Source organism: Phodopus roborovskii, unplaced genomic scaffold, assembly GCF_943737965.1.
Source record: "Phodopus roborovskii unplaced genomic scaffold, PHOROB, whole genome shotgun sequence".
NCBI lineage: Eukaryota > Metazoa > Chordata > Mammalia > Rodentia > Cricetidae > Phodopus > Phodopus roborovskii.
Genome location: NW_026126515.1, coordinates 1,206,369 through 1,225,558, shown reverse-complemented (window position 1 = coordinate 1,225,558; position 19,190 = coordinate 1,206,369). Strand labels below are relative to the sequence as shown.

Here is a 19,190-nt window from a genome sequence, read left to right as displayed (position 1 = left end):
AAATATTATACACCGCCTGGCTTGCTTACATGTTATACATACTGAATGCTGAAGCAAAGCTTACTGATACAATTCACGTTATTCCATAAGTGAAATTTCTCATAACTGACTATGTGGATTCTGAGGGCAGGAATTAGATCTTGCTCATAATCATCTTATATATACCAAAATAGTTAATATTTTAAAGATTTTTTAAACATTCCATTAAGTTAAATGGAGATATTTATGGCTCAAATTAAATAATACACCATCTGTTTATTTTCTTCTTGGTTTAAGAGCAATGGGGTAAAGAACAAAACAAAACAAAATTCCAGGAACCAACAATAAAGGAAAAGCTAAGCTGTCAGAACTGAGCATCCACTGCCATATCAAGGCCCTGCATTTCTACTTTACCTCCATCTCAGTTTGTGCTGTTGTCTTTGCCATGACCTGACTCCATCCTACTCATCCACACTCCTCACATGCTGTTTGTCCACAATTCCCTGCTCCAGAAAGCATTCATGTTAATGAGAGAACCAAACCTGGCTTGCCCCCATGATTACGTCCTCTCTGTTGCATAGATCCTTGAACACTTACTTTCCCCTGGATGCAATATCTTATTAATCTTGCTCTTTCTGCAACACTCAGGATAATGTTGTTTACTAGGTGGGATTAGAATGTCTATAGAATTACTGAAGTCACAAAACAGCTGATGTAGGTTATTTGTTAAAAGAACGATTATAGGTATTGTTCAAGATGTCAAAAACCCATCTGATTCAGAAGTCACATTGAAAGAAAAAAACAACAACAAAACATGCTTTTATTTTGCTCCCAGAATCTCCAGAGAGTGGCAATCTACCGCTAATCTCTTAGTCGGCATTCTTGCATGTTAGACACCATATTTCCAACTCCTTCCTGCCTTAGTGTTGGGTCGGTAAGGTTCTTCTTCCCTCTTCCTCCTCTTCTGCTACTCTTCCTTCTTCTAGTTCTTCAGAGGAATGCAGTACTCTACCTTAAATTTAATATAAGGTTGAATGCCCCCCCACACCTGAAGATAGCAATAGTCCTTCAAAAGTTATTTTGGCCACAGGCAAATATCAACATATCATTTAGAAGCAAGTTTAAGCACAGGACATGCACCCAGTTTCAATAAAATGTTGCTAATCTTTATAATCACTCTTGCTTTGTTCAGGTACATCATTCATTAAATGCAAACATTTGGTAAATGTTTAACAAAATTTAGCATTACTTCTTTCACTACATGTTTCTTCATTAATATTACTGACACTCTTCATTTACTCTTCTAGGTACAGATTTCATTACTGTTTGAAATATCATATTCCCGTGAACTTAATATTGACAAACTTCAAAATATATTACTACATTTAAGAAGTTTTGAAGTGTTTAATTCCAGTTATCATTTTTTTTTCAATACATGGAACTGGAGAAAATTCTGTACACATAGATTACACACTACCTGGTCATCTAAGAAAATGATTGTTATATCTTTTATGAAAATACTGGTATGATAGGGACAATAAAAGAAAGTCAAAGAAATTCTGGAAGTAGCATGGAAAGAACTGGGCTTCTTTGAAAACATGGCCATATTTCATTCTGGCCTTCTTTGTCCCTGTGCAAATCCTTTTCAGTACTCAAGGATATATTAGTGTAATCATTCACAAAGCATTTGGAAATATCTACTGCTTTCACAACATTTGTAAGTCACATGGGGTTATTTGTTAAAAGAACATGAGGGGGAAAATGTTTCCATATGCTTCAAAATTGTTCCATCAGTTTAATAAGATGAGGAAAGTGTCACAATTTTGCAAATGAGCAGTAAGCTATGAAGGACACCCCATCACAATGAGGAACCTTCAGAGTGGACCATAAACAACTCAGAAACCATATGACATCACCTCACAAAACAAGAGTGTAGCATAATGTCAACGGTGTTTACATAATTACCAACAGTACTGCTGAAATAGGTTCTAAATCCAGATAAACCCAAAATATCATCACTGGTGAAGTGAGGCTCTCTGCCCTACTCTTCTGATTCTTGGTTCTTGCAGGATCAAGAGCAAACAGCCTCTAATTTTCCATTTCTATCTGTGTTGTTACTCCTCCCTACCCAAGCCTTTAAACCAGAGGGCATAATCCTTGGTGAAAATGAATGCTACATCAAATGCTAAAAGTAATTCTCTTGTTTTGGTAAACAAACCACTTAATACTCAACCTCTATTTTTAAAGGTTTATAAAACTTTCACTTGACAGTACCATCCTACCAACCATAGAAAAGAGAAAGGTCCGATGTCTCTGATAAGCAGAAAATGGCATTGTTATTACAACATTCACCCAATTCCAGACCAAATGAATGGTATTACATTTCAGTAGATTATAAATCACAGGATTCCAACTGCATAAACAGTAAGAAAATCCACTATCAAAACAAAAATACTGAAAGTATGTGAAGTTTGTTTGCATCTCCAGACTTTGATACCATTTCACTCTGTCCACAACATGTCCAAAGTTCATTGCATATTTATAGAAAATGTGGAGTGATTCCATGACCGCAGAAGTTCTAAATGCCTCCACGTCCCAAGTCAATCTTGGGAATTCCTCAAATGAACCAGGCCAGGTGAACAGGACCATCTCTAGTCACATTCTGCCATGGCAGGCTGCTTCTTATAGTTGTAAATGTCCAAGATATGTTTAGAAGTGGGCTACACAGAATTTTCCTCTAAGATGGGAGAGTCAAGGGTGTTTATTTGGGGCTAGAAAGATCTCACTGATTAAGAACACTTGACACTTTTGAGGAGGACCCCAGATTCAGTTCCCAGCATCCACATGACAACTCACAACCAGATGTAATTTCAGTTCCAGGAAAACAGACAACCTCTTGTTGCCTTAGAGGGCGCCAAGCATGCAAGTCATACATATATACACATACAGGCAAAACACTCACATGTTTGAAATAAAAATATTTTTTAACTAAGTGTTTATTTATTTGTCTCCAAGAACATCTCACTATATAGCCCAGACTGGTCCTGAGACCCTGGGCTCATACAATCTTCTTGCATTAGCCTTCCCAAGTGCCTCGAGCTACACACCCCCACCACTGTAACAGATTCAATAAAATATTTGAGAAACACTCTTAGAAGTTGCAGTGGTACACCTGTATTCCTAGCTTCTTGGGGAGCTGATGCAGAAAGACCACTTGAACCCTCGGGTTCCTGGCCAGCTTAGAAACACTGGAATTTCATGAGGTTTGGACAGGGTGTCAGGGGGAGTGGCATGCGTTAGATACCTTACTGAAAATACAGCTGGGTTGGGACTCAGCACATTGGCAGATCAATTACCTAGTCCAATTCCAGAGAGGGAGGGGGAGAAAAGGGGAAATTTAAAAAAGGAGATGGGGGAGGGCATGAGAGGAAAGGACAGGAGAAGGGTATGAGGGGAGGACAAGAGAGGAGGAGAAACCAGACCATTTGGCTGATTTTTCCATTGTCACATATTTATCTATAATGAAAAGCAACTTATAGATTGACATTAGGTACTGCCTGACTGAAATTTAGATAAAATCTATTGTTTTCAATTGAAAACACACACACAATGATTTGAAATTTATTAATTTTTGTTGAGGCTTCCCCCCACACACACAATGTGCAACTGCTGGAAAGCAGAGCTTAGTAAGAGGGTTCTGACCATGTGACCCATGCTTCCATGATTCCTTGGGGGAATGGGTTAGCTACTAGAGGAGTTGAGCCCTTCTTTTTCCTTTACACAATCCCAGTTGCCCTTTTGCTTCCTACCATGATGCTAAAGCGGCACAAGGCATTCACCAAAAGTCAAAACAATACAAGCACCACACATTTGGATACCCCAGCCTCCAAAAGCAAAGTAAAAATAAACGACTTTTATAAATTGTGCCATCTCAGGTATTCTGCTATAGCAACAGAGAACATACTAACATAAACATTGCAAGTCTAAATAGTCTTAGGTTGAATTAAATCTTGTCTCCCAAGTCATTTGCTTCTAACATAACAATCTCATTCCAAGAAAGATCCTATTTTAACCATCAAGTCTAGTGCTTAAATTACTGATTTGACTTTCAGCAAAAATGTTGGATATAAAAACAGCAACTACTTTTTTAAAAGCTAAAAGGAAGACAAAGAAAAATACTAAGAAAAATAAGTAATGTGATACGTTCCTCAGTCAAAGACTAAAATGGGAACTAAGAACATATGGTCAAAAACAGATATTGTCTCTGTACTTATGAAGCTCCTAACTAATATGACCCCATTGTTAGAATTTTGTCATAACAAAAGAACTATCTATACTGTCATTTATCCACTAATAAAAGTTAGATGTCTTGTTAAAAAACAAAAAAAAAAAAAAAAACTCTTTTCAGAGGGTTGGAGAGATAGCTCCATGTTAAGATCACTGATTGCTCTAATAAAGGACTCAAGTTTGATTCTCAGGACCCAAATGGGAGCTCAAGTATCTTTAATAGGACCCCCCACATCCCAGAGAATCCATCCAGGGCCCTCTTTTGGCCTCTGTGGGCACTATAGTCTCATGGTGCACAAACCACTCATACACTACAAATAAAAATTAAAATAAAAAACACTTTCCAAATCCCTGTCACAAGAGGCTCATCAGATTGACCTTTCCTCTCGTCTACATCTGTGGATCTTTTCATTATTCATGCTTGAGACACCATACATTCACTCGTGGGAATATACAATGTAAAAGTTATTGATGACGACGACAATGACAACCACAGCAGCAGCGCTAACTGCTTAGAAAGCAGCTAAGATCCTAATGTTGCACTATTTACAGTTATTTACAATATTTAGTTGTTATCACATTTACTCCTCACCAAAACCCTATTACTATGTATGACAAGGCTATTATTAAAATGTCACTGGGTTTGTTTGTTTGTATGGGACCAGCTCTTGCCACATTGTCCATATTGGTCTCCAATTCCTGGACTCAAGCTATCCTCCCAGAATAAACCATAATCAAAAATATTCTATTACTGCTGAGTGGTGGTGGTGCATGATCTCTGTGAGTTCAAGGGCAACCTGGCCTATGCAGTGAGTTCAGGAGCAGCCATGGCTACACAGAGACAGCCTGTCTTGAAAAACAAAACAAATTTGATCTAATAAGGAACTTAAATAGACAAACTAATAAAGTCTAACTTTACTTCTTGATTCTTTTGTCTAGAGCTAGTGTTCACTACTGAATCAGAGACAATGTCACTGCAGATTTAAATTCTAACCATCCTGGAGATTACAGAACATCTGGTGACAATTGGTTCTCTCCTTCTACCACTTGGGTCCCAGAGAACAAACTCAGGTAGCCAGGCTTGGCATCAAGTGCCTTGACCCACTGTTTTAATGTGATGCAAACTTAATTAATTTTTCCAGGTGTTTATTTTCCTACTGTTCCCTTTCTATTTAATTTCCAAAACATAACCATACACCTGACTCAAGGCAGTCTCCATTTCCAAACAGGCCACCTAAGACCGGAGGGTTCCCAAACTCCAGGGTTAAACACACACCTTTGTGGTAGAATATTATTTTAAGGTGTGTGACTTTTGTTTATGTGTTTAACTCTGTGAAGCTGTGATTCTTTGCCTGTCTAAAACACCTGATGGTCTAATAAAGAGTTGAATGGCCAATAGCTATAGCAGGAACAAGGATAGGTGTGGCTGGCAGGCAAAGCATAAACAGAAGGAGAAAGGAGGAGGAGCAAAAAAAGAACAGGAGAACAAGGACAGGAAGATGTCAGGGGTCAGGCATCCAGCTACCTAGCCATCCAGACAGCCACGGAGTAAGAAGTAAGCTATGCAAAAGTAAGAGAGGTAAAAGCCCAGAGGCAAAAGGTAGATGAACTAATTTAAGTTAAGAAAAGCTGGCTAGCAACAAGCCAAGCTAAGGCCAGACATTCATAATTAAGAATAAGCCTCCATGTGTGATTCATTTGGGAGCTCGGAGGTGGACTTCCCAAAAGAGAAAAAACATCATACTACACACCTTCACACCCCAAATGCACAAAGACCCTCGTGACTTTTGTCCTTAAATGGAACCAAAACAGTCCTTCCCTCTCTGCAGTGCCTAATTAGAAAGAGACAACCCTGAAGCAGTGAATCATCAAGACCGCTTAGGTTAACTTTGGGATGTCTTTCCTCGGTCATGTCACCTCCTTTTGAGGCAGGGTCTCTCATTAACCTGCAGCTCACCATTTTCGCTAGTCTAGCTCCTCGCCAGCAAACTTCCAGGGTTCTCCTGTCTCTGCCTCCCAGCAGTGGGATTACAGGAGCACACCACAGTGTCCATCTTTTACACGCGGTCTGGGGATAAGAACTTGAATCTTCATGCTTGCACCGTGAGCACTTTCCCTTGAGCAACCTTCCCAACCCCTGACTGTATAGTTCAACTGCCCGAGTTGAAGGAAGAAGGTCTTGCTCTTCCCTTAGATAAAAGAAGTATATCCAAATGAATATTAGTATACTAACATATATACGAGGTAGATATGATTCTCTTTGAAGAACATGCAGCTCCCTGGCCTATTCAATAACCAAAGACTGAAACATCTTTGTTACCTGCCCCCCCCACCATGTGTGTGTCTGTGTGTCTATGTGTCTGTGTATCCGTGTCTTTGTGGTACATATGTGGGTGTTAATATACATGCATGTATGTATGCAAGTGTGTAGAGGCTAGGTCAATCCCAGATGTTCCTCAAGTGCCATTTTTTGAGACAGGGTCTCTCATTTGGCCCAGACCTAGTGAATTTGGCTAGGCTAGCTGGCCAGCAAGCTCTATGGACCCCTCTATCTCCATCTTCCCAGAGCTGAGAGTATGATCACAGGCCATTACACCTAGCTTTTTCATGTGGGTTCTGGAGATTTCATTAAGGTCCTCATGACTGCACAGCAAGTCATCCCCCTTTACTGGCCCTTCTCCCTTTGTATTTCACCCACTCTCAAGGCATCAGGTTTCAAAGGAACTCTGTTGAGCATTTAGTAATTGTAAGTACCCACATTAGTTTTGGTCCCTGTTGTATGCCTAGCATACAGCATGCCTGGCACATAGTGAGACGTGCTCAAAAGCTGCAACATCAATGGACAGGCAAAGCTCCTGCAGGAGCTACAGTGCAAGTATGAGAAGTTAGCAATTCACTGAGCATTTCCAAGACAATTTACTAGAAATAGGGATAATAGTTTTCAGAGTTATTACAAAGATTAAACAAGACCAATTGCATAAAAGCACAGTAGAGAATTAGTTATTGGAGCTGGAGATTTGGCTCAGCCGTTGAGAGCACTGGCTGCTCTTCAAGAGGACCAGGATTTGATTCCTAGACCCACAGGGCAGCTCAGTTTGCTGTTAACACCAGTTCCAAAGAATCTGGCGCCCTCTTCTGGCCTCCATGGACACAATACACAGACATACAAGCAGGCAAAACGCGTATCTATACACATAATAAAACAAAATTTAAAACTAAATTATCCTTAATGTGACACATACTGTTTGAGTGGGTATTTAATGTGACTTTTTTAAAAGACGACTAATCATAATTGGAGTTATTCAAATAAACTTCAAAATCACATTTTTATTAGATAACAACAACAACAACAAAAAAAAAAGACCAGAAAAACCTAGGAAGGAATAGAAAGAATAAAATACAGAGACAATTAGGGGAAACCCCTCATAAATAAGGAAATGTTTTGAAAGAAAATAACTCCTTTATATTTTTCTGGCTCGGAACACAATTGATAATTTCCAAGTGACAAGATCCCACAAACATAGCAACTGAGAGATTTTCTTTTTGCTGGGGTTATTCTCTAGCTCTGTCCAAAAACAAGTTACTTCTCAGAGTCACGTACACAGAGATGTAGGCTTGCTGGGGACAGAGCTTCTTAAAATGTGCTTTGGCCCCTCCCCCACCGCTACCCCACACTCGTTTCTTTTAAAAGTAAGTCGAAAGCGCCCTCTGCTGTGTCTGCTCTAGCACGTCTCTCCCGATCAGAGAGTGCTGAGAAATGGAAATGGAAATGGAAAGAAAGCAGGGTGTTTTCAGAACTTCACCTGGAAGTCTTGTCCCAACGAAGCCAAAGGCGCCAGTCTTCCCCCAACACACCCTTTTGGGCTTTTCTTTCCACCTCCTTACCAGATAGGATTGACCATAGAGAAAAGCACCACAGTGTACTAGGGGAATGGAGGAAACAATGATTTTGTTTGTTGTGTTTGTTTGCCTTTGCAAGCTTGGGGATCAAATCTAAAACCTCTACAGAAGAAGAAAAGGAAGTGCTGAGGAGTCATTAAGTATTTTGCTTAAGTCACATAACCAGTAAGTGACCAGACATTCTGGCCTCAGAGTAAAATTTTAACCACAATATCAATATTTTTGTTACTACCAATGGATTCAGAAGCATTACTAAACACACTCCATTCACCGGAACTTCGGAGAACAAACTGCAACACGACATTTATTTCAACACATTCTAGCACCATTCCATTTTCTGATTTCTTTGCTTTGGGGTGGGAGTTGTAGTGTGTGTCTATTTTTAGAAAGTACTAAAATATAGAATGTACTAAAACACAGGATCCCTATGCTGCAGGTTCTAATTCAGTGTGTCAAAACTGGAATCAAAGTCATCTTTGTCTTTCTGTTTGTTTTCAGTTTTTGCAGTGCAGAGATCAAACGCTGACCTTGTGCATGCTAGGCAAGAGTTCTACGGATGAGCTACACAACTAGTCCTATAATATGAAATCTTTGTTTTTAACAAGTGGCCTCCAGTGATTCTGATGCAACCAGTCTGTGGCCTTGCATTTAGAAGCATGGAAGGTTTTTATTTTGGGTGTGTGTGTGTGTGCTTGGACTATTCAGGATAATATTATCCATTAAAAGGAATTCCTCTACTTTTGGGTAGAGGCCCCCCCCCCTGATTTTCTCATTTTAAGTGATTTCTAGGCAGACACTATAGACAGAAAACACAACATACTAAGGGAATCTCTAGGTACTGCTTCTTCTAAGAATGATGATTGAAGACGGAGAAATGGATTGTGGAAGAGATGTGAGGTGTGGAGCTGGGGCTGGGGTTCAGAGGTAATGTGCTCTTGACATGTATAATGTACTGGCTTAAATCCCATGAATTGAGTCTAAAATATGATGAAGTGGATATGTTAACACGCCTCTATAATTTACATATTTAAATGAGTCACACTTGTGAACTATATCAACTAAAACCTTAGCCTACTACTATTACACAAATCTTGCAATATCTCATGGTAACTTCCTTCAGAATCAGTCCCGGAAGTAAACAATTCCCTTTATTACTTTATACTTCATTTACATTTAAAGTCTATTGTTAAGTTTGATCTTACTCAGGTTCGACATGACAGTTGACTATTGAAAATCAAAAATAATCTACAAACCACAGAAAATAGTTAAAAGGACATATGAAGGGTTAGACTCTCCCACTAAAAACACAAGCATATATGAAGTATATAATATCCATGGTTGCTTTGAGAAGAAATAACTCCCACTCATCTAAATTACTACTGGCCTCCAAAAAGACACTCAGATGCCATATTTTTATACCCTGTAGCTTCTAACTACCACCATAACAGCTTTTGTTTCCTATCACAATGTTCTTTGTCCTAGTCGTCACATTCCGGAGACTCTAGTCTTCCTAGGGGAAGACTGAGGCTCTGAAACCTCACTGGTGTATTCCTGTTCCTTCACGTAACCTCCACTTGAAGTTCAGTGTCTGCCCATATTGCCCAATCCTTCCACTATTTCCAATACTACAAAGCAGCTTCCCAGAAACCCCTATTAGGATCAAGCAAAACAATTTGGTATCATGGGCAGATTTCACCATTTCCTCTGGGACTCATTAACACTCTAAACAAGCACGATCCTGGTGTCCACTCTTGCAGTTCCTACCATGAACCTGTCTTTCTCTTCAAGTGAAACCAGGCCATTCCCTTCTGCCTAGTGATTCCCATCATAGAACTGAAAAATGTTTATTTGCTAACATCTAAATTTTTGACGACTATTTTTTTAACTGAAAGTTGCAAAATACATTATAAAAATAAGGGGGGGGGGATCCCAAAGGAAAAACCCAAAAAGCAGCAATAAGAAACAGTTCCCAGATGAGCAATCTACTCAATCACTCAAACCACCTCAGACTAGTCTGATTCCCAAACTTCAATACAATTTGACCTTTTCTCTCCAATTACTTAATTTTTATAGTTGTATGCGAGACTACTAGTAAATACACTTGAAAATTCTGTATGAATTATAACCAGGAGGTCCAATTACTTTATTATATTTTCTTCTCTTTACTGCATTGAAAGAAGGAAAAGCAAACAGCCTTCTACTGAAAGTAAAAATCCAAACAGCTTTCTGATGGGAGATGTCATTCTGTAAATATGTTTCTCTTATTGGTTAATGAATAGAGCACTGTTGGCCAATAGGAAAGCAAATAGGCGGGACGAGGAGACTAGGAGGAGAGAGGAAGTAGTAGGGAGGAAACTCAAGATGGAAGACTGGAGAGGGCAGAACACCAGCCCCTCTTTCCGGTAAGATAATGTAAGTGGAAATACTTATATTAATAGAAATGGGTTAATATTTAAGATGGAGCTAGCCGAAAAGAAACTAGTAACTGGCCAACAAAATTATATCTAATACAGAGTCTCTATGTGTTATTTGGGGCTGGCATGGTGGTGGGACCAGACCGGCAAGGAAAAACACACTCGTAACAGCTTTCCAAACAAATGTCTGCTATGAACAACACAGCAAAACAACAACTGCTCTCTTTCATTAAAGTGCAAAATCATTTGAAGCTTTATTCTGCTTCCCCAGCTTGCTTCCGCAGTTGCATTACAGATGAGACAAGGAAATTAAAGAAAACTAGGCTGAGGCCAAAAAATTAGAGCTGTCCTTATGTAGACTCTCTCAGAGATCAGCAACATTATACACACCCCTTCTCACCTTTCCCATTCTAGCAGACCCCCATCTAAAAGAAGGTGGCACTGTACTACATCATATTTACCCCATTTCACATGACTGCTCATGTGAGATCGTGAAAGGATAAGGTCAACAGGCACCATCACCGCCGTCACCCTCAGCCCTCACACACAGCCTGAGATGGTCTCAGGTGTGGTTCTGGGATGCATGGACTCAGGCAGGATGGAATGAGCACTGGAGAGACCCCAAAAAAGTCTCTTAAGATACAGTGGATTAGCAGACGTCGAAGCAGTGAGCAGAATTCACTTGGCCTATCTTGCCCCATACAAAATCAAGTCAAAATCTTCTCCTTAAAGAGCCAAATTTGCCAAAGGCTTCCAGACATCATGTCTGGCAGCGCATGCACTGCATGGGAGGTGTCAGGTAACATACAATCCCGTATGTAACATACCACCCGTCTTCTCGGGCCACCAGTGAACCACACAGCTGAAAAAGTTCACCACCTCAAAAATCAAACTCTGCTGTGATCAGAAGGGTGCTCTCCAGGGCCCGCACTCAGATCTCATTATAACTCCATGTTATTTTAATACTGTTCCTTGGATTTTGCCCCACACACAATTCCCAAGTCACAGAAAGACCATGAACAGTGTCCAGATGTATAAATGCAAAAATACTTTCCTCCTACTTGTGGACTCCAAGATAAACACCACAAGAAGCACGTGTGACTAAACTCAGAGCTCGTTCCAAATTAAATACTGCATCATGTGCACAGTGCATGGCTTAAAAAACAAAACCCTATGAATATCCTACACGGTTCATGAGCCAGGCTTGGGCAAGCACGTGACCACACTGGAAGAAGGAAACATGAATCGGCGAACAGGAGTGAAGGGTGAGAACAGCCTCTGTCGGGACCTTTCCCAGAAAACTGTTGCTATTTTCAGGGAACATTTGTATAATATGGGACACAGATGAAAGGGAAAACAGTCCTTTTCTGTTTGGTTGCTCCCCTCTCCCCCAATGATGACCCTTAATTCTAAAACTGCCTTTCAGTAGGGAAAGCCTGCAAAGATTTCAAAAGCCCTAAGTAAGCAAAGGCAAACATCATTAAATACAGATACACAGGCACTCACTGAGGTAATGAATACTTAAATGTCTGGCCAACGAGCCCAGACAGAATACTTTTGACCTGGAAGCTGGGCCTGAGGAGAGTACATGGAAACTTGTGGTCAGAGACACAGGAACGGACCATGGGAAAGGTTGTGCTTCCACGATTAAAGTGAGAGGTGCAATTTTCCTTTTCTTTGTCTGTCTCTCTCTGCTTCCCACACCTAAATTTCTATGAAAATCTCTCCTCAAGCCAGGCAGTGGGAGCACACGCCTTCAGTCCCAGCACTCAGGAGGCAGAGGCAGGCGGATCTTTGTGAGTCCAAGGCCAGCCTGGTCTACAGCATGAGAACAGCCAGGACTGTTTGACAGAGAAACCCTGTCCCAAAAAGTCTCTCCTCAGTAGACTGTAACTTTGCTTCAAAAAGTAACAATAAAAAAGTGAATGGCTGTATAAAATATGAAGGTAGGTAGGAGATGACAGTTTGGCTAAGCCCCTGTCTTCAATATCCTAAACTGCAACTTAACATAAACAAAAGCCCTGGAAAAACTCAGATTGAAAAACAGTTAACTACCAAAATGTGTCATGACTTAAAAAATAAATAAATAAATAAATAAAACATCTGGCAAATGCAAAAGAAGACACACAACTGTGTAGGTTATGAAGCATAGTTATAGAATGCACACCTATGAACCTGCCAACCATTTTCTTCAGAAAAGCTAGGACAATCACTCAGTGGCAGAACACTTGCCTACCATGCCCAGGACCCTGGGTTCAGTCCTTAGCTATGAGAAAGGAGGATAGGGGCTGGAAGAATTTCCAATCTGGTAATCTGCTGTGGACCAAACTTTTACAACTGTCCCAAAAATTATCTTTTGAAGCCCTAATCTCTGATGTGATGGGGTGATGGTCCATGAAGCTTTGGACAAAGGCTTTGTTAGACTAGTCTCCAAGGTGGAAACCCTGCTGGGAAGAGTCCAGTTGAGAGCATAATCACATGAGGCCCCCCGAGAAGAAGGCCCTCACCAAGCAACTGACCTCATCAGACCCTGGTCTTGCTTGCGCTCAGTGAACAGAATACTCAGAAGGGAATGCTGCCTACTTGGCCCAGTCCATTGTGCCACAGTGCCTCCAGCTGACAAGACACGAGGCAGCCACAGAGGCCATCTTCCCACAGGGTGGCCTCCCAGTGGTCATCAGTATTCTGAGTTATGCACATATTTCGTTTTCATCTCTTCTTTTAAAAACTGTTTGGGGCCACAGCTATTGGGCTTTCTTTTAAGGAATTTAGTATCCCTCTTACATTTTCTTACACAGGTCTGCCACCTAACCTGTACAGGGAGCTACACTACAGACATACACGGGCGCCTCCCTTTCTAAAGCTTATGCCCCAGGGTAATGTGACATGTAACGTGTGTTGGGTACAGACCTAAGCCTTAGAAAGGCTTGCTGTCATTCCTTCCATGCTCCCCTTGTGTATGTTTCACATTGCAAAGGGAGTTTTCAGAGAGAACATGAGCAAAGCTTTGACTTCAGTTGCTTTTTAAGCACCTGACTATACTGCCTCTCAGCAAGTCTAAGTCCCTAGGGACAAGGAAACCCAGCTGGCTTTGCTCTGAGTTCACAGTAACTGGCTGGGTATTAAGTCAGTGTTTCTCAGTTAATCTCCACCCAAATGCCTTACGTGGTCACAGTCAGAGCTGACCAACAACAAATACTACATAGTGACCCTTTGAGCCCTGCTTTTCTTATCTAGTACACCTCTTCCTACCCAAGACACTTGTTTATCAACTATCTCCCTGGGCTATAATCAATGCAATGGTCATCTCGTCACCTCATCACACAGTAGATAAAAAGCAGACATTCCCTTAGTCACGCCAGCTGACCTTTAGTCTGGGCAAGCACACAATCACACATGAAAGTTTCAATTAATAGGAAGTGAACTATTGTTAACCACAGGTGCCAACAGGACATGGGGCCCAAAAGTAAGTAAATAAATAAAAAGGTCTCCTACTGAAGAACAGCATCATCCACAAAGCAGAGCATACACAAACTGGAGGAGGCGTCCATCCCTGTGATTCGGCAGCAGAGATTTGCAGTCATCGCAGCATCTTTACATTCTGTACTGAACAGACTCTTGGGGGCTGTGTTCTAAAAGAGGCCTACACCCTCGTTTCTGTCAGCCTTATGCAACACCCTCATGTTACAAATTTCTCAAAGAAGCAAAAGTGACAGTTAATGCCATTTCAGAGACTCGATAAGGTTATGTGAGCCCCCTGACAAAAGTCAGCATCAGTGGAAACCCTCTCTGACTCACCCTTCACTGTGCCCAGAGCACAAGACCATGCCATCTGAGGTACATTAGGGCCCAAACTTGCTGAGAGACAGTAGAGTCAGGGACTTAAAAACCATGCTGAGGTAAGGGCTTTGCTCATGCTCCCTCTGAAAATCCCCCTTTCCAACGAGAAACGCTCAAAGGGGAGCATGGAGGAACGGCAGCATTCATTCTACATTCTGGGTGTGGAAATGAGTCAGAGGGATGATGGGAGATGCCATTATGTATATATGTTTCTCATACTGGTTAATGAATAAAGCACTGTTGGCCAATAGAAAAGGAAGATAGGAGGGACTAGGAGACAAGGAGGAAGAGGAAGTAGTAAGGAGGAGTCAAGATGGAGAAACTGGGGAGACAAGACGCTGGCCCCATTCCCCAGTAAGAAGACCACGTGGAAATGCATAGAAATGGGTTAATACTTAAGACAGAGCTAGCCGATAAGAAACTAGTACCTGGCCAACAAAATTGTATCAAATACAGAGTCTCTGTGTGTTAATTGGGGCTGGCGCGGTGGTGGGACAAGACCAGCGGCAGGAGGAAAAACGTACTCTTTACAGAAGGAAAGTTGCTGAAGATTTAAGCAGCTCACAAGACTCCAGTCAAAGGGATAACCACCTCTCTCCATCCTTTACTTCTTTCTTCCTCCTTCCCTTCCTCCCTCTCTTTTATCTTATTTGATTTTGAGACAGGTTCTTTTTATGTAGCCCAGGCCTGTCTTGAATTCATAATCCTCTTGCCTCAGCTGCACAGCTGAGATTACAGCACCCCCCCATAACTCCCGAAGGATTGAAAATATGCATATTGTAAAGAACTGCAGCACACACAGGCTACTTCACAAAACCCCTACCTTTTCACACTGCCCATCTTGATAGGCAGTTCAAGGGGAAGACCTTGAGGGGAAAGAACAACTTCTCCTAAGGTCTGTTAACATTCAGCTGCTAAAGCAAGAGAGAGAGAACACTCATCATGCCTCTAACTAGCCGGCCATGATCAACCCTTGTTCACATTGCCAATGTGCTTGAAGCCAGGCTGGAGCTGTGATGAGGGGACGAAGAACCTGAAGTCCTGGAAGAGAATGGCCAGTGGGCGGACAAGCTCTCACACCCATTTCAGCAATCCACACTCCGCAAGGCCTTATAATTGTATTGCATTCTGCACAAGGACACAGTGTCTCAATAAAGACAATTGTTATCTCTCTGTAACAATCGATTCTATATGAATATAAGACATTTCTGCTTCAAATAATACTATCAAGAAAGTGGGAACACAGATTCAGTGAGAGTGGGTGAGATAAGAGGAGACTGGGGTGATGATCAAATTACAATATAAATGTATGAAACTGTCAAAGGAGAACTTTTAAAAATGTTTAAAGAAAGTAGTTCTAGTGAGATGGCTCAGTAGGAAGGGGGCTGCTGCCCAGATTGGTGACCTGAGTTCAATCCCAGATACCCATATAGAAGAGGGAGAGAACCCACTACAAAAAGCAGTACTCTGACCCCCACAGTGCACACTGGCATGTGTGGGTACATGCACATGCACACACGCATGGTACATGCACATGCACACACGCATGCGCACACACACACACACACACACACAATAAATAAATGTAAAAACATTTCTGTCAATAAAAAGCAAAAAGATAGACGGGGGAAAGACAATTATTTCATAAGGATCTTGTATCCAATATATAATGTGCTCTTACTCAATAATAAAGATAACCTATTTATAAATAAATAAAATTTTTAAACATATTCTCAAAAAAATATATACAAATGGCCAGGAAGCACAAAAGTGGCTGCCAAGGTAAGCAGGCACTTGGAAATGCAAATAAAAGTCCCGGTGAGAGGGCTACCTCCTACCCACTGATGAGATATGGCTGCAATTGTTTCAGCAGTAGTGAGTACTAATGAAGATGCTGAGATGGAACACTGCTTTAGCCCTGGCAGCACTGTAAATGGTAAAGCCGCTTTGGGAAATGGCTTGGCAGATCTTCAAATGTTGAATCCAGCTATTCTACCCCTTGGTATATAATCAAGAGAAATGAAAACATATGTCCACGCAAAAACTTGAACACGGATGTTTACAACTATATTAGTTATAATTCCCCCAAAACAAATGCCAATCAACTGATGAGTAGATAAATAAAGTGAAGTCTGTTCATATAATGGCATATTATTTTATAATGAAAAAGAATATAGCATGCTACAATATAGACAAATCTTAACAATATGTTTAGTGAAAGAAACCAGTCACAAAAGACCAGTTGTTTTGTGAAATTTCTGGAATAGGCAATCTATAGAGACAAAAACTTGTTTGCAAAGGCTGCGGGGGTAGGTAGAAATGGAGAGTAACTGCTTTGGGGTCCAGAGTTTCTTTTGGGTGGTGATGAAAACTCTGGGACTAGAGAATAGTGAGTGATAACTGCACAATTGTGATTGTCCTTAACAATGGAATGATACACTTCATAGAAGCAATACAGCATGAGAATTATTTCTCAATAAACTACTTTAGGGGCTGGGGACTTAAGTTTTTATCCAAGCATGATTGAGGCCCTGGTTCTAATCCTCAACACCACATAAACAACTCTCTGTTCTATAAAGATTCTGAAATGTGTACTTTAGAAAACAGCATCTATATTATGTTAAATATAAAAACCTGGCACTCAGTGAATAGGTGTGTGAGGGGTTGGGTTGGTTTGGTTTGGTTTGGTTTGGTTTGGTTTGGTTTGGTTTGGTTTGGTTTGGTTTGGTTTGGTTTGGTTCAGACAGGGTTTCTTTCTGTAGCTCAAGCTGGCCTTTCACTTCAGCCTTCCTGCCTCAGCTGCTTGAGGGTGAAGATGGACAAATCATAACCCAAGACACTAGTCTCTGGTACAGTTGAGTTCAGCTATAGGAAAAAAACTCTCTGCCATCTTTTGCTTCTCTTGTCTTTGTAATGAAGGCTTTAGCAGGCCTAGTCAGTGTCACCAGCCGCTATTATTTCAAAAACAAGAAAACCACACCTAGACTGTGTATCCACAAGGAAGCAACAGAGTCCATGTTAAAATGGAAACGAGACATATTTACAGGATGGACACTGCACTCTGTCTTCTGGATATCTCTAAAAATGAATTGTATTTTGTACTTCAAGGCAATTGCCTACACATGAGCAGATATGTGGGATGGTAAAGGAAGGTTTTTCTGGCATGTCTCAAAACAAAGCCTTTCAAAAGGGTTTTATGAAAGCCATCTTACACCAGCTATACTATAACTAATCAGATTCACTTATTAACTCAACCAAAATGTACAGAGCATGCACAGACTCACAAACATGATTATATAAGTAATTCAAATTACTAGTAGACATTACTGTAAAATAATTCACCATTATGGAGAAACACAGAATGTTTTCAGACACACATGCATGCACTACCTCCTTAGTAAGAGCTGACTACATGCTCCAGAGTCCAGGGCAGCACCTGCCCTCCAATAGGAAATATCTCATGTGTGTCAACAAGATTGCTTTTTAATACCAAATATCCTTTTTTCCGGTAAGAGAATGGAATGGAGAATATGAAGCAACCCAAAACAAAGGAGGTTTGTTTTCTACATTATTTAACACGATCTATAAGAAAGGATATCAACATTTAAGTTCCGCTTTTTAAAACCCTTTAACCTGTAAAGCCTGAGAGGCTGGGAACAGCATCCTGTCCACCATGGTATCTCAATCAGAAACCCTGTCTCTCGTTATATAAGTGTCAGTGAATAGATAAACAAAGAGCCCAATCAACTTCAAGCAACAAATGGTACTGAAACCACACCCCCAAGGGCACTACTGCATTTCATTGCTACCTTCACAACTGTTTGCTATTTTCTCTCCTTTTGACTTCATACTTCTTTTCTCTCCTTTCCCTCCATTTCTCCCCTCCTCTCTTATCTGAAGCCTTTCTTGGGTTTCAGGAACTGCCACCGGCAACTGGTAACTGCTTTGCTACTTACTGAGCAGGCCACAATGTCTCTACTGGCAAGGATGGAAGGCATCATAGTTTCTAGTTACAAAGTGCCCCCTAGTGGTTTAGCCCTTCTATCCCTAAGGTGCAGGAACCTGAAATGAGCAGAAGGACTGAATTCCTGTTTGCTCATCTGGGCTTGGTCCCCTGGAAGCATCAGATACTCTCATCGTGCCCTTTAACCTCTATAACCAAGCTGTGAGTTACCAATGATAAATATTTGCACTTAGACGTACATTGATCTTGTCTCTTACCAGTGGTTACTTGCTTCTGACAAAAAGTACAAGTATGTAGAGACCCTTTACTTAATAGACTCTTTAAACCCTATGAAACAAAGATCTAAGTTTGGTCTCCAAGAAGAGGCGAGGTTGCAGCTATCCTACTGCCTCAGCATCACTAACTAGGTCAACAGTGAGAGAAGAGGCAGTAAGCACTAAAACTAAAAAGGGTACCAATACCCAGGCCCCGACACCTCCTGCAAAGTCTGCTGTGAAATATTAAACTCGGTGAAGCACTGAACAGACTGTGAGCAAGCTGGTGAATCTGACCATGTGGCCTGCCACTATTAACCAAATGCAAGACCGTGGAACAGATTAAGAGGTGAAGATGCCTACGAGCAGGAACAGCTTAGTTCCGAGATGGCTGCTGCCGAGCTGCAGAATGTGAAAGCACCTTAACACACACAGCTCAATGTCCAGAAAGATTCCTGCTAGAATAACCCAACATCCATAGCCCAAAACAGTTCTGCCAAGTATGCCTGACAAGAGGACTGGGACCAAGAGGACAGAGAGAGTGAGATCAGT

The 19,190-nt window shown here is 41.0% G+C and overlaps 1 protein-coding gene across 1 annotated transcript in view; it reads right to left on the bottom strand.

The window, feature by feature from the left end:
• Rad51b (RAD51 paralog B) overlaps window positions 1-19,190 on the bottom strand; it is a 514,113-nt gene that overhangs the window by 433,246 nt on the left and 61,677 nt on the right. The gene's annotated exons all lie outside the window — the stretch shown is intronic.